This window comes from Oncorhynchus nerka, linkage group LG4, assembly GCF_034236695.1.
Source record: "Oncorhynchus nerka isolate Pitt River linkage group LG4, Oner_Uvic_2.0, whole genome shotgun sequence".
In the NCBI taxonomy this organism is placed as follows: domain Eukaryota; kingdom Metazoa; phylum Chordata; class Actinopteri; order Salmoniformes; family Salmonidae; genus Oncorhynchus; species Oncorhynchus nerka.
This window is the reverse complement of record NC_088399.1, coordinates 87961791-87976774: the sequence shown is the minus strand read 5'-3', so window position 1 is coordinate 87976774 and position 14984 is coordinate 87961791. Positions and strand designations below refer to the sequence as shown.

The 14984-nt window shown below is 40.5% G+C and overlaps 1 long non-coding RNA gene across 1 annotated transcript; it reads right to left on the bottom strand.

Annotated features, from left to right (window-relative positions):
- Positions 1–4707: 4707 nt before the first annotated feature.
- LOC115129066 (uncharacterized) lies at positions 4708–11743 on the bottom strand. Its single transcript, XR_003863595.2, has 3 exons — positions 11654–11743; positions 11439–11568; positions 4708–5369 (listed from the first exon to the last, which is right to left on the bottom strand). It is a non-coding gene; the product is annotated as an uncharacterized LOC115129066 (long non-coding RNA).
- Positions 11744–14984: the final 3241 nt, after the last annotated feature.

The following is a 14984-nucleotide window of genomic DNA, read 5'->3' as shown; positions in this document are numbered from 1 at the left end:
CTGCTTGTAATACACTTTATCATGCCAATAAGGTGTATAACCTGCCAGCTGTGTGTTCTCAATGTTGTCGTTCAGCCACGACTCAGTGAAACACAGGATATTACAGTTTTTAATGTCCCGTTGGTAGGATATACGTGCTTTCAGTTCGTCCCATTTATTTTCCAAAGATTGAACGTTAGCTAGCAGGACAGACGGCAAAGGCAGATTAGCCACTCATCTCCTGATCCTCACAAGGCACCCTGATTTCTTTTCGCGAAATCTCAATTTCCTTCTCCAGTGAATGACGGGGATCTGGGCCTGGTCGGGTGTCTGTAGTATATTCCTCCCGTCCGACTCATTGAAGAAAAACTCTTTGTCTAATCTGAGGTGAGTAATCGCAGTTCTGATGTCAGGAAGCTCTTTTCGGTCATAAGAGACGGTAGCAGCAACATTATGTACAAAACAAGTTACGAACAAGGCAAAAAAATAAAATAAAATAGCTTGGTTGGTTAAGAGCCGATAAGATGGCAGCCATCACCTCTGGCGCCATCATGAAATCTCAACTGGTTTAAACACGAGTAGAGTGGTTCTCAACTGGTTTATACACTAGTTCTCAACTGATTTTGCCTCGGGACCCAAATTGAACCAGGTTGTTTCATTCGCGACCCATTGGATAATGGCGCCGGAGGGGATGGCTGTTGTTTTACCGGTTCCTAACCAACTGTTCTATTTTGTCATTTTTATCCCACATTTATTTTGTACATAATGTTGCTGCTACCGTCTCTTATGACTGAAAAGAGCTTCTGGACATCAGAACAGCGATTACTCCGAATTTCTCTTGAATGAGTCCGACGAGAAGGATATACTGCATCCCCGAGAACAGGCCCAAACCCCGTCACTCACATGAAGATGGAAATACAGGGTGCGGAGATCGGGTGCCTTGTGAGAATTCGTCGACGAGAGGGTAACCCGCCTCTAGCATCCGTTCTATTGGCCAACGTGCAATCACTAGAAATAAACTGAATCATCTCCGTTCTATCCTATCAACAGGACATGAAAAACTGTAATATCTTATGCGGCTGAACGACGACATAGATAATATAGAGTTGGCTGGGGTTTCCGTGCATCGGCAGGACAGAACAGCTATGCCTGGTAAGACGAGGGGTGGGTGTGTTTGTCTATTTGTCAATAACAGCTGGTGCACAATGTCTAATATTAAAGAAGTCACGAGGTATTGCTCGCCTGAGTTAGATGACCTCATGATAAGCTGTAGACCACATTATCTCCCAAGAGGGTTTTCATCTATATTATTCGTAGCCATCTATTTACCACCACAAACTGATACTGGCACTAAGACTGCACTCAATGAGCTGTATAAGGCCATAAGCAAACAACAAAATGCTCATCCAGAAGCGGCGCTCCTAGTGGCCGGGGACTTTAATGCAGGCAAATTTAAATCTGTTTTAACTCATTTCTACCAGCATGTCACATTCAACCAGAGGGGGAAAAAACTCTACACCACCTTTACTCCACACACAGAGAAGCATACTAAGCTCTCCCTCACCCTACATTTCACAAATCTGAGGGGCGTCCCCCCCCCACCACTCTACACTGGACCCACTCCACCGGGAATCGCACCATGTGTCACGACTCCCACCGAAGGTGGCTCCCCTTCCTGCTCATTTCACTAGCTGCCACCGATCCCTTTTTCCTTTTCATTTGTTTTTGTCTAATTGTTTTCACCTGTTCCTTGTTGGGGTTTTGGGATGGGTGTTATTTAAGTTCGTTTAGCCCGCTGGTGTTTGTGCGGGCTTGTTGTTATTGTTACGTTGGTGGTGTATCGTTGTCTTTTGGGTTTTCGCTGTCCGGGTTTTGTAACTAAGGTTTTGGGTTTGTTTGCACCTGTGTTTAGGGCTTCACCCATGATTGGACCTGTTACTTTGTAGAGGACATTAAAGCGTTTCCCCCGTTTACTTTTGCTCTCTGCGTCTGACTCCACACCCATCACTCACCCACCGTTACACCATGCCCAGACAGCCTGCTTTGGCGGCATAGTGGGGTGGGGTCCAGCCACAATGGAATTGGGGTGTTAGGTTTGTCGTGTGTCAGTGTAATTAGTGTGTGATCTGGCATAGTTTTTATTATTGTCAGAGAGAATACAGTATTCGGCACGGGTCAAAAAGTGATTGATGAGGTATTTTATGGGTCACGTGGTTATGCCCATATATATACATCCTGTCCGGAAGTTCTCACGCTATCGAGTGAGTGTTTATGTAACCCGATAGTGCATCTGTTTAGGGTAAAGCCTGTGTTTACATTAAAGCTGTCAAGGTGATTGATGTGTTGCGACGTTGTTGAACTGTGGAATGGGTTTGAACATTTGATGCATCTGTTTAGGGTAAACAATGTGTATTTGTATAGTTTACACATACTTATGCTATTGTCACATAACATAATACAATGTCAGTGTCAGTGTATGCAGCCTTAGATGCTGTGGGGAATGTGTTATATCATGTATATGTTCCCCCCTATAGATATTCCTTAACATCCTAGATACTAGTACATTAGTAGTACATAACAGTGTAATAGTGTAGTACTACAGTACGGATCTGTCTTGACATCCTCGTTTGAAAGCTTCTTGTTTATTGTCAGAACGAGCCTTCTGTATATGTGTGGTACTATATATAAAACATCAGTGACTCTGATTCACCAAAGGTTCTTGTTCTTTACAGTTTAACATAAACAATATTTCCCTCCTCTCTAAAAATATACTTTTGGATTATAAACATAAAAATAAAAAAGGAATACTAAAATGGCCAATGTTATATTATATATATCATCTTATATACATCATATATACATCATAACCCGAGGGGGGTCGAAATTGTTGTTCAAATGTTGCATATACATTTTTTAGTATCTAGATATTGTGTTATATGTTAGAATGTCTAATGAACAACTATATTTTATACATTAATATATTGTTTTGTCAGAAATATATAAATATAATGATAACAAAGTATTACCTGCACCTGTACGCAGACGATACAGTTGTGTACTCTATCGCCCGCCCTGCAGAACATGATCTATCTGAACCACATTATTTTGCAGAAAATCTTTATTGACCTTAAATGATCATTGAATACATGTAAAACTAAGTATATGTTGTTTTCTAGAGTACACAAAAATGATTTGAATGATTGAAGTGTATGTACCTAGTACGGTGTATCAGTATATACGTTAAGTTGTCTTTTTAAAAAACATATTGATGAGTTAGTTAATTAAGATGTTGAATATAAAAAGGGGCTTCTTCTATAGAAATAGGTCTGGCCTCTCGCTTAATAGTACAAAGCAGATAATTCAATCTATGCTCTTACTGGTCCTAGACTATTGTGAAATCATCTAGATGAATGCAGCTGCCACTTCATTAAAGCCTTTAGATGCATTTGACCATAGAGCACTTGTTTTATTATGGGTACAGGTTCAGTACACATCCCTGCATTCTCTATTATAAAGTAGGCAGGCCCTCTTTGATGTCAAGTAGGTCAATTTGTTGCTCTCTTTGCCTTTATAAAGCTCTTTTACATACTGTAAACTCCCTCTGTAGCTAACATCTACAATAACCGTTAGAGGTAAGAGTTGCCGTTATCATACACAGTCTCAGGGATTGCTAACTCTGTAAATTCCTTTGGTCTGTACATAGTTAGGTAAATCAGCTCTTTGCCCCTTACTTGTGGAATAATCTCCAAGCTTCTCTAAACATGGATGTTTTGGTGTCTCTAGGTTAATTCAGACTGTTGAATGAGGCCTGTTACAACTTACTTACAAAACCTTTAAAGGAGTTTGTGAAACCATTCAGTCATGGATGTATGTAAACATATTTAATGCGTATTGCTTGTTACAGAAGAAAACTTTTGTACATTGAATAGCAATTCATCCCTGTTACACCTTGATGTGGTGGTTCTCTATGTCTGGACATGTTTATAATCCACATAGTGTGAATAGTGGTTTCAATAAAGTTATTACCCCACCAAACCTGATTCTGAAATTACCTTTATGATTGTTCTTACCACTGTTACTTTGGGGTTCTAATCCCCCTCTTTCAGAATACTGTTACTTTGGGGTTCTAATCCCCCTCTTTCAGAATACAGTTACTTTGGGGTTCTAATCCCCCTCTTTCAGAATACTGTTACTTTGGGGTTCTAATCCCCCTCTTTCAGAATCCTATTACTTTGGGGTTCTAATCCCCCTCTTTCAGAATCCTGTTACTTTGGGGTTCTAATCCCCCTCTCAGAATCCTGTTACTTTGGGGTTCTAATCCCCCTCTCAGAATCCTGTTACTTTGGGGTTCTAATCCCCCTCTTTCAGAATCCTGTTACTTTGGAGTTCTAACATAGTTCTTATGTTCTTGGCTCAATGTGGTCCCACCCCTCCCATGTGTTCCCAGGTGCATATTTGGGAGCCATATACATTCAGGATGTAAAGCTTACTAGTTATGGCAAATGTTAGGAAGACCTGGTTGTTGTAACAAAAACAAAAAACAAAACAGCAAAGTTTAATAGTTTGACCACATCTTTTCACATATGTTTTATTTGGGTCTTTTAAATTTACCACGTTGATTGGCTCCAGCCATTGGAAGCTCGGTGCAAAGAACAATAACACAATTCAACCATTAATGGATGGTGACCAAAATAATGACATTGCAAGTAGTCATGTTAAGGTTTTCAATGTTTTATTGGTGGAGTTTATGGATTTGCATGTGGCTGTGCATTATATGATGCCTACATATGAAAGAGGATCTGATCAAGCCTATTAGTATTCTTGATCAATTCTTGATCCAAAAAGACACACACCTGTTATGAGGTTAATTCCACATCTGTTTACATTGCTTGGTAGTGGATTAGCATGGTATGAGACTACATTAATAATACAATTTAAGTAAAGTAAAAATAAACGGTATTATCCTAAATTGAGAGATGAATAAAAAATGTGTTATCACATCAACAATCATCAAAATGTTTCAGAATGTACCTGTTTTCAGTATAGAATGACATGTATACAGATTATATTCCAACTCTTTGTGTTTTGTCTTAATGACTGTTCTTTAGTAAACAGGAAACTCAACAGTGTGTTAGTCCGAGAAACATTAACTAGATAGTTGTTTTATGTTTGTGAAAGCTTGAAATGTACACAATGAGAAGTGATTTTGTAACAACAGTATGTTTGAATTAGCGCTCATATAAACTGTTTTCATCACTGCCTTGTAAACCCATTCTTGTAAATTGGAGCTGCTGTACGTGATTGTCTGGAGCTGCTGTACGTGATTGTCTGGGGCTGCTGTACAGATTTGAGCACTTGACAAGACGTTGACATTTCTGGGGAAGTCCCACCTGTAACATAATAATAATAATAAAGATTATGATAATAATAATAATATTGGTTATATTATTTTTATAATAATACAAATCTGTAAATCAACCAAATGTATTTCTTAAAAGCCCTTTTTGCATCAGCAGTTGTTACAATGTGTTTTACAGATACCCAGTCTAAGAATCTAAGACCCATCAATGCATATGCCGAAGCACAGTATCTAGGAAATACTCCCTAGAAGTCCTACACCTAGGATTAAAACTAGAGAGGAACCCTGCTCCAAGGGTTGTGCTGAGTGGATATTTAAGAGTATATGTGCCTCTTATTGTTAATCAAGATGTTCCAACGATCGTAGATAACAATCAGAGTGTGTGAGAGAGTGAGAGAGAGAGAGAGAGAGAGAGAGAGAGAGAGAGAGAGAGAGAGAGAGAGAGAGAGAGTGAGAGAGTGTGAGAGAGAGAGAGAGAGAGAGAGAGAGAGAGAGAGAGAGAGAGAGTGTGAGAGAGAGTGTGAGAGAGAGAGAGAGAGAGAGAGAGAGAGAGAGAGAGAGAGAGAGAGAGAGAGAGAGGCTCTTTTACATAAAGTTATCACAGATGCACACTATGTAACACATTATATTAATAATTCTCTAAAAATTGGATGTCATTGTCTTTCATACCTGTTGCAATACAAAACATTGAAACATTGTTAAATATTTGTGTGAAATGTTATACATTGAGAGAGAGAGAGAGAGAGAGAGAGAGAGAGAGAGAGAGAGAGAAAGAGAAAGAGAGTTCCAGTGCAGGAATATCTAACATGTAATATCGAACAATTCCCCACAAACTACATAACACACACAAAATCTAATATAATATATATGATTTTATCCATAACATTTTGGGGTTATTATATAGGTCCCTAGTCCATTCTCGTTTAACATATAAATACATTTTTTTTTAAAAGAAGCATTTAACAATAACCCCTCCTCTCATTCAATATATATACACTCCTCTAAAAAATAAAGGGAACACTTAAACAACACAATGTAACTCCAAGTCAATCACACTTCTGTGAAATCAAACTGTCCACTTAGGAAGCAACACTGATTGACAATAAATTTCACATGCTGTTGTGCAAATGGAATAGACAACAGGTGGAAATTATAGGCAATTAGCAAGACACCCCCAATAAAGGAGTGGTTCTGCAGGTGGCGACCACAGACCACTTCTCAGTTCCTATGCTTCCTGGCTGATGTTTTGGTCACTTTTGAATGCTGGCGGTGCTTTCACTCTAGTGCAGTGGTTCTTAACCTGGGTTCTGGGTTCGATCGAACCCCAGGGGTTCGGTGAGTCAGTCTCAGGGGTTCGGCGGAGGTCAAGACACACATCCGATTCATATGATTCGTGATGACACGCCCCGCTTGGCCATCATTGGCTGCAGGTGATCACGCTACATCGCTTGGCCTATCTGTGCTGCAGGGAATTTGGTGTGCTCAGTAGTCGACTTGTGACTGTCGTGATGGTACGTCTTGTGATTTCTTTCTTAATATTTTAATCCCTTCATACTTACTATGTCGAGCAAAAAAAGAAAATGGTCGGACGAATATGTACAATATGGATTCACATGTATAACGGAACGTGATGGGAGTCAGTGTCCTAACTGCATGATTTGCAATGCCAAGTTGAGCAATTCTAGTCTAGCACCGGCAAAACTAAGAGAACACTTTCTTAAGCTGCATGGAGATGGAAAATACAAGAACACAACGCTCGCTGAATTCAAGGTGAAGAGAGACAGATTCGATGAAAAGGCTACTCTGCCTGTTCTCGGCTTTGTACTCATCAACAAACCGATCCTCACAGCATCCTACGAAGTTGCTTACCTGATCGCAAAGCAGGGCAAACCACGCACCATTGGTGAAACACTCATAAAACCAGCTGTGTTGAAGATGGCGAATACCATGCTGGGAAAAGAGGCTGAAGTTAAGTTATCCCAAATTCCTCTTTCAAATGACACCATCAGCGACAGAATAGAGGACATGAGCAAAGACATCTTGGCTCAAGTAGTTGCAGATCTGATTTCAAGCCCGGCAAAATTCGATGAGACCACAGACGTTTCCAATCTAAGCCAGCTTGCTGTATTCGTGCGTTATGTGAAAGACGACGTGATAAAGGAAGATGTTTTATTTTGTAAGCCTCTTACAACAACAACTAAGGCAGCCGATGTGAAGAAACTTGTGGATGACTTCTTCAAAGACAACAATCTTTCGTGGGATATGGTTTCTGCAGTTTGTTCGGACGGAGCTCCAGTCATGCTGGGAAGAAAGTCTGGTTTTGGTGCGCTAGTGAAAGCCGATGCATCAGTGTTACGCATTGTATTCTGCACAGGCATGCGTTGGCAACAAAAACCTTGCCTCCAAAACTGGCAGAAGTATTAAAAATTGTAGTGGAATGCGTGAACTATGTGCGAACTAGTGCTCTGCGGCATCGCATCTTCAGTGAGCTGTGTAAAGAAATGGGCTCTGAATTCGAGGTACTTCTGTACCATTCTAACGTTCGGTGGTTATCTCGGGGACACGCTGTGCGTGTGGAATTAGCTCTGTTTTTGCAAGAGCACCAACATTGTCATGCAGATTGCTTCAAAAATTCTGAGTTCATTCTCATTTTAGCGTACATGGCTGATATCTGCGCAGCTCTCAATCATCTCAATCTAAAGATGCAGGGCTGTGGAGTCAACATCATCGAAGCGGAGGAAAACCTGAAGGCTTTTCAAAAAAAGCTACCGTTATGGAAACGACGAACAGAGAACAATAACTTCGCAAACTTTCCCCTGCTGGACGACTGTGTAAGTAAGATCGAAGATGTATCTGGAATCGGAAACATTTCTGTACTCACGGAACTGAAGCAAGCAATTGCCACGCACTTAGATGAGCTTGCAAAGTCTCTCGACGGATACTTCCCTACAAGAGAGTCATATCCAGCATGGGTGAGACAGCCGTTCACGTTTAGTGTTGAGACAACAGATGTCAATGATGAATACCTCAATGAAATCATTGAAATTCAGCAGAGCCAGGTTCAACAGCAACTTTTCAGAACAACAACACTTTCAACGTTTTGGTGTCAACAAATGGTAACGTACCGTTATTGCTAAGAAAGCTCTGGAGATTTTCATACCGTTTGTTACAACATATCTTTGCGAGCAATCCTTTTTGAGGATGCTGGACATAAAAACGAAGAAAAGGAACAGACTTTGTTGTGAAAATGACATGAGAATGGCACTTGCCAAGGTGAAGCCGCGCATTTCTGAACTGGTCTCTGAAAGGCAACAGCAGAAGTCACACTGATTTGCAGTAAATATTCATTATTATGTTTTTGTTTTTGTGTGAAAATCATGTTTTGATGATTTTGTTCTTTGAACACAGTGATGTTGATGCACGGTTCATTTTGTGCACCAGTCAAATATATACCTATGTTTTGAATTTGAAAAAATAATTGTATTTTTCCAATTAAGAAGGGTTTGGTGAATGCGCATATGAAACTGGTGGGGTTCAGTACCTCCAACAAGGTTAAGAACCACTGCACTATCAGGTTACATAAACACTCACTCGATAGCGTGAGAACTTTCGGACAGGATGTACATATATGGGCATAACCACGTGACCCATAAAATACCTCATCAATCACTTTTTGACCTGTGCCGAATACTGTATTCTCCCTATTGTCACCATAACATTCCCATACTCTCCCCATAACATCCCCAAACTCTCCCCTGACATCCCCAAACTCTCCCCATGACATCCCCAAACTCTCCCCATGACATTCCCAAACTCTCCCATGACATTCCCAAACTCTCCCCATGACATTCCCAAACTCTCCCCATGACATTCCCAAACTCTCCCCATGACATTCCCAAACTCTCCCATAACATTCCCAAACTCTCCCCATGACATTCCCACTCTCCCATGGCATTCCCAAACTCTCCCATGACATTCCCAAACTCTCCCCATGACATTCCCAAACTCTCCCATGGCATTCCCAAACTCTCCCATAACTCTCCCCATGACATTCCCAAACTCTCCCATGGCATTCCCAAACTCTCCCATGGCATTTCTAAGTGACCCCAGCCCAATAATATACATGTACTTGGACAGTCCAATAACATACATGTACTTGGACAGCCCAATAACATACATGTACTTGGACAGCCCAATAACATACGTGTACTTGGACAGGCCAATAACATACGTGTACTTGGACAGCCCAATAACATACGTGTACTTGGACAGCCCAATAACATACGTGTACTTGGACAGCCCAATAACATACATGTACTTGGACAGCCCAATAACATACATGTACTTGGACAGCCCAATAACATACATGAACTTGGACAGCCCAATAACATACATGAACTTGGACAGCCCAATAACATACATGTACTTGGACAGGTCAATAACATACATGTACTTGGACAGCCCAATAACATACATGTACTTGGACAGCCCAATAACATACATGAACTTGGACAGCCCAATAACATACATGAACTTGGACAGCCCAATAACATACATGAACTTGGACAGCCCAATAACATACATGTACTTGGACAGGCCAATAACATACATGTACTTGGACAGGCCAATAACATACATGTACTTGGACAGGCCAATAACATACATGTACTTGGACAGGCCAATAACATACATGTACTTGGACAGGCCAATAACATACATGTACTTTGACAGGCCAATAACATACATGTACTTTGACAGGCCAATAACATACATGTACTTGGACAGGCCAATAACATACATGTACTTTGACAGGCCAATAACATACATGTACTTGGACAGGCCAATAACATACACGTACTTGGACAGCCCAATAACATACATGTACTTGGACAGGCCAATAACATACATGTACTTGGACAGGCCAATAATATACCCCAGAACAGTTTTTTCTCTGTACTTAAAGTGCTCTATCTTGAAAATTAGACTTCTGACACGCATCTTATTAACATTGGACTAACAAACAAAGTTCATAGTATAATATCATTTTTTGAACGAGGTATCCCTTTAATTAAAACTTATTGTTGACGCACAAATACAAAGACACAAATCATGAGCATTGTCCCCCGCAAGATATCAGACTGTTCCTTGTACTGTACCACTCTGGTCACTGCAATGATTTCTGCGTCATACTCGATCAGAGTCTTGATGACGTCATACTCCAAAACCAAGAAATAAAGTGACATGCATGTGAAAACAGAAAGGTAAAATGCAAACTGGAAATAGAATGTGAAATACACTAATATTTTTTATTTATGAGTTTATGCTGGCATTTCTATAATAGGGAACGGATAGGTAGAGTGGATCCTAAGGGGGCATAAGATCTATGACAAAATAGTTGGTAGGGAATCCTTGTAGGTAAAACATTTATATAATAGAAAAACGATCAGAGTACTATTTCTATAATAGAAACGCTATCCCATCCTCTGGTCCAGTGTGGCTCAGTCAGCACGACGCTTGCAACGCCAGATTTGTAGGTTTGATTCCCGCCGGGACCACCAATATGAAAATGTAGGCACGCATGACTGTGAGTCGCTTGGATAAAAGACTCTGCACAATGGCGTAAATTATTATTATTATCATCATCATCATGTGTCTGTCATTGTCATCCATAGAGATAGATAGAGATCTCTAGATGGATATAACACGTTTTAGCATGGCCATTGCCATTGTGAGCTTCCACCATTTTAAAGTAGTCAACTAAGTGGGGATTCCTATGGGTTGGGAGTGATCAGCCAATACATCAGAGCATTGCGTTCTTCTTCAAATTGGGTTGCCTATGGTTGCAAATAGCTTTAGGGTATATAGCCGCCATCTAGTGGCCACAATACATGAATACCACAATATTTGGTTCAGGACTCCAGCACTGCAGGTGGTGGTAAATCACCAATATTAGCTTCATGTTTTTTCACATACAAAATAAGAAAACACTTGACTACTACTTTAAAAGGGAGATAGCCTCAATGGTGCTGCCTGTGCTGTCACAGACAACCTAATGGCACAGACACAAAGATGAGATTTCTGTCCATCTTTATGTTCTCACCTTGTTGCCCTGGCTCACACAGCACTGGGCCTCCTCACAGCTTCTCTCATTCGGACACATAGGTGAGGATCTCCTCCACCACATGGGCGTGACAGTGTCGCACAGCGACACAGTGAGGGTTCTCTCCAGCCTATCACACACACACACACAAAACGTGGTGTATTATATGTCAATGTTACACTGGTATGACACAGAAAAGCAGTGTTGTACTTTACCTAATATCTCCTGGTGAGGTCACTTCCCTCCTCTATCAGGGGTCTTATCATTTGGTATCATGGTGAGCCACAACATGCATCTCTGTCTCCCCAATCTGACAGAAAGAGAGAGAGAAGAGAGAGAAAGAGAGGCAGAAACACAGACGGAGAAGCTGAAAGTTAATGTGGAACACAATCAAACAGCCTTGCTTTCAGATTCTGATATGCCCACTCATCTTTGGCCACAGTGAAGGGAGAGCTCTAACCTCGTGCTCTGCGTTGACATCAGCCCCGCTCTTCGGCAGCATCTCAGCCACCTTTCCCCCTCCTCCCCCCTGGCAGCAATGTGCAGCGGGGTCTCCTGGGCCTACATTAATTACTGTGTTACAAAAGGTATGTTACTTACCATCATGTCAAATATACCACTATACCATCATGTCTCACCTTGCCTCCATATGGCACAACACCTTGACTCCATATACACAACAATTATAGGTGGGGATACATTCAATTAAAAGTAAGGATCATATGCACACATCTAAGGAGTCTACTCATTTTTTTTTCAGTACAATACAATGGATTTTAAAGTGGTGATATTTGCCATATCTTCAATCTAAGCCTACTAGAAAGTGTGTGCCCTCAGGCCCGGAGGGAAGCTAAAGCCATTCCGCTAACAAGAATAGAAAAACACCCTTTACTGGCTCAAAAAGCCGACCAATCAGCCTGTTACCAACCCTTAGACTTTTGGTAAAAATGGTGATTGACCAGATACAATGCTATTTTACAGTAAACAAACAGACTCTCAACCCGCTTATAAGGAAGAACATTCAACATGCATTTACACAAATAATTGATGATTTGCTTAGAGAAATTCATGATAAAAAGATAGTGGAGGCTATTTTGTTAGACTTCAGTGCTGCTTTGGACATTATCTATCATAGTCTGTTGCTGGAAAAACGTGTGTGTTATGGCTTTACACCCCCTGCTACATTGTGGATAAAGAGTTACCTGTCTAACAGAACACAGAGGGGGTTCTTTAATGGAAGCCTCTCCAACATAAGCAGCTGTCTAGGCCCCTTACTTTTTAAAATCTTTACTAATGACATGCCATTGTGTCTATGTATGCAGATGACTCAACACTATACACGTCAGCTACTGCAGCGAGTGAAATTAATGCAACACTTAAAGAGCTGCAGTCAGTTTCAGATCGGGTGGCAAATATAAATATAAAAATGGCAAATTTAAATATAAAAATTTTAAAAATAAAACCATTGTATTTGGGACAAATCATACACTAAACCCTAAACCTCAATTAAATCTTGAAATTAATAATATGGAAATTGAGCAGGTTGAGGTGACTAAACTTCTAGGAGTAACCCTGGATTGTAAACTGTCATGGTAAAAACATGTTGATGCAACAGTACCTAAAATAGGGAGGTCTGTCCATAATAAAGCGCTACTCTGCCTTCTTAATAACACTATCAACAAGACAGGTCCTACAGGCCCTAGTTTCTACCTTCTTAATAACACTATCAACAAGACAGGTCCTACAGGCCCTAGTTTTGTTGCACCTGGACTACTGTCCAGTCCTGTGGTCAGGTGCCACAGAGGGACTTAGGAAAATTACAATTGGCTCAGAACAGGGCAGCATATATGGCCCTTAAATGTACACGGAGAGCTAATATATGCATGTCGATCTCTCATTGTGCAAATTAGAGGAGAAATTGACTTCATCACTACATGTTCTTGTAAAAATATTGACATGCTGTCTGTTGAAACTACTAGCACACTGCTCGAAAAATCCATGCATGCCCCACAAGACACCTGTCATGTCTTGTCCCGTTCTCCCCGCTCGACCTCACCTGTTTACTAACCACCGGTCCTGGCAACCATCATTACGCACACCTGCACCACATCATCAGTTACACCTGGACTGTAATTACTACCTTGATTACTTACCATTTATCTAGCACTCTGTTCTGTCAGTCATCGGGTAGTATTGTTTATGTTTTCTTGTCAGACGCTTCTCTTGTTTTGTATTCGTTCCATGTTATCATTAAACTCACACTGCACTTGTATTCTGACTCCCTGCATCTACGATACAGAAGTCCAGAACAGACTATGGGAGGCGCACAGTACTACATAGAGCCATGGCTACATGGAACTCTAATTCCACATCAGGTAACTGATGCAAGTAGTAGAATCAGATTGAAAAACTGATAACAATACACCTTATGGAACAGTGGGGACACATGCATACGCATGATGACACATGCACGCTACACACATGTACACATGGATTTTGTATTGTAGATATGTGATAGTAGAGTAGTGGCCTGTGGGCACACACTTAATGTGTTGTGAAAAGTGCTATGAAATGTAATATTTGTAATTGTATATAACTGCCTTAATGTTGCTGGACCCCAGGAAAAGTAGCTGCTGCTTTTTCTGTACTTAACTAATTATATTTTTAGCAACATTTACTTCACTACCTTCCTAAAGAAAATAATGTACTTTTTACTCCATACATTTTCCCTGACACCCAAAAGTACTCGATACATTTTGACAGGAAAAGGGTCCAATTCACACATTTATCAAGAGAACATCCCTGGTCATCCCTACTGCATCTGATCTGGTGGACTCACTAAACACTAAACACAAATGCTTTGTTTGTAGGTTATGTCTGAGTGTTGGAGTGTGCCCCTAACTATCCGTCAATAAAAAATACAAGTAAAATTGTGCTGTCTGGCTTGCTTAATATAAGGAACTTTTAATTATTTATACTTTTACATTTACTTTTGATACGTAAGTACATTTGAGCAATTCCATTTACTTTTGATACTTAAATATATGTAAAACCAAATACTTTTAGACTTTTACTCGAGCAGTATTTTACTGGGTGACTTTTACTTGAGTCATTTTCTATTAAGGTATCTTTACTTTTACTCAAGTATGACAATTGAGTACTTTTTCAACCACTGCTAATGACTCCTACAGCTTCTGTTGCCAGACACCATCACAGTAACTATATTCTGCTGTACCATACCAACCAGCCACAGATTTAAGGTACAGTATAACAACCACGTGGGACTCTGTATTATCCTAATCATGACTCCTTGTGAGATCATTGTCCTATAAATGCACATATGGCTTGAAAAGGTGTAGTGGTGGTAGCCTACCTTAATTCTGGCTCATCCTGGTCTCAGGGCATTTCGTATTATTCTGTGTAGTGGTGGTGGTGGTAGCCTACCTTAGTTATGGCTAGGTGTAGTGGTGGTGGTAGCCTACCTTAGTTCTGGCTAGGTGTGGTAGTAGTGATGGTGCTAGCCTAAGTTCTGGCTAGGTGTGGTGG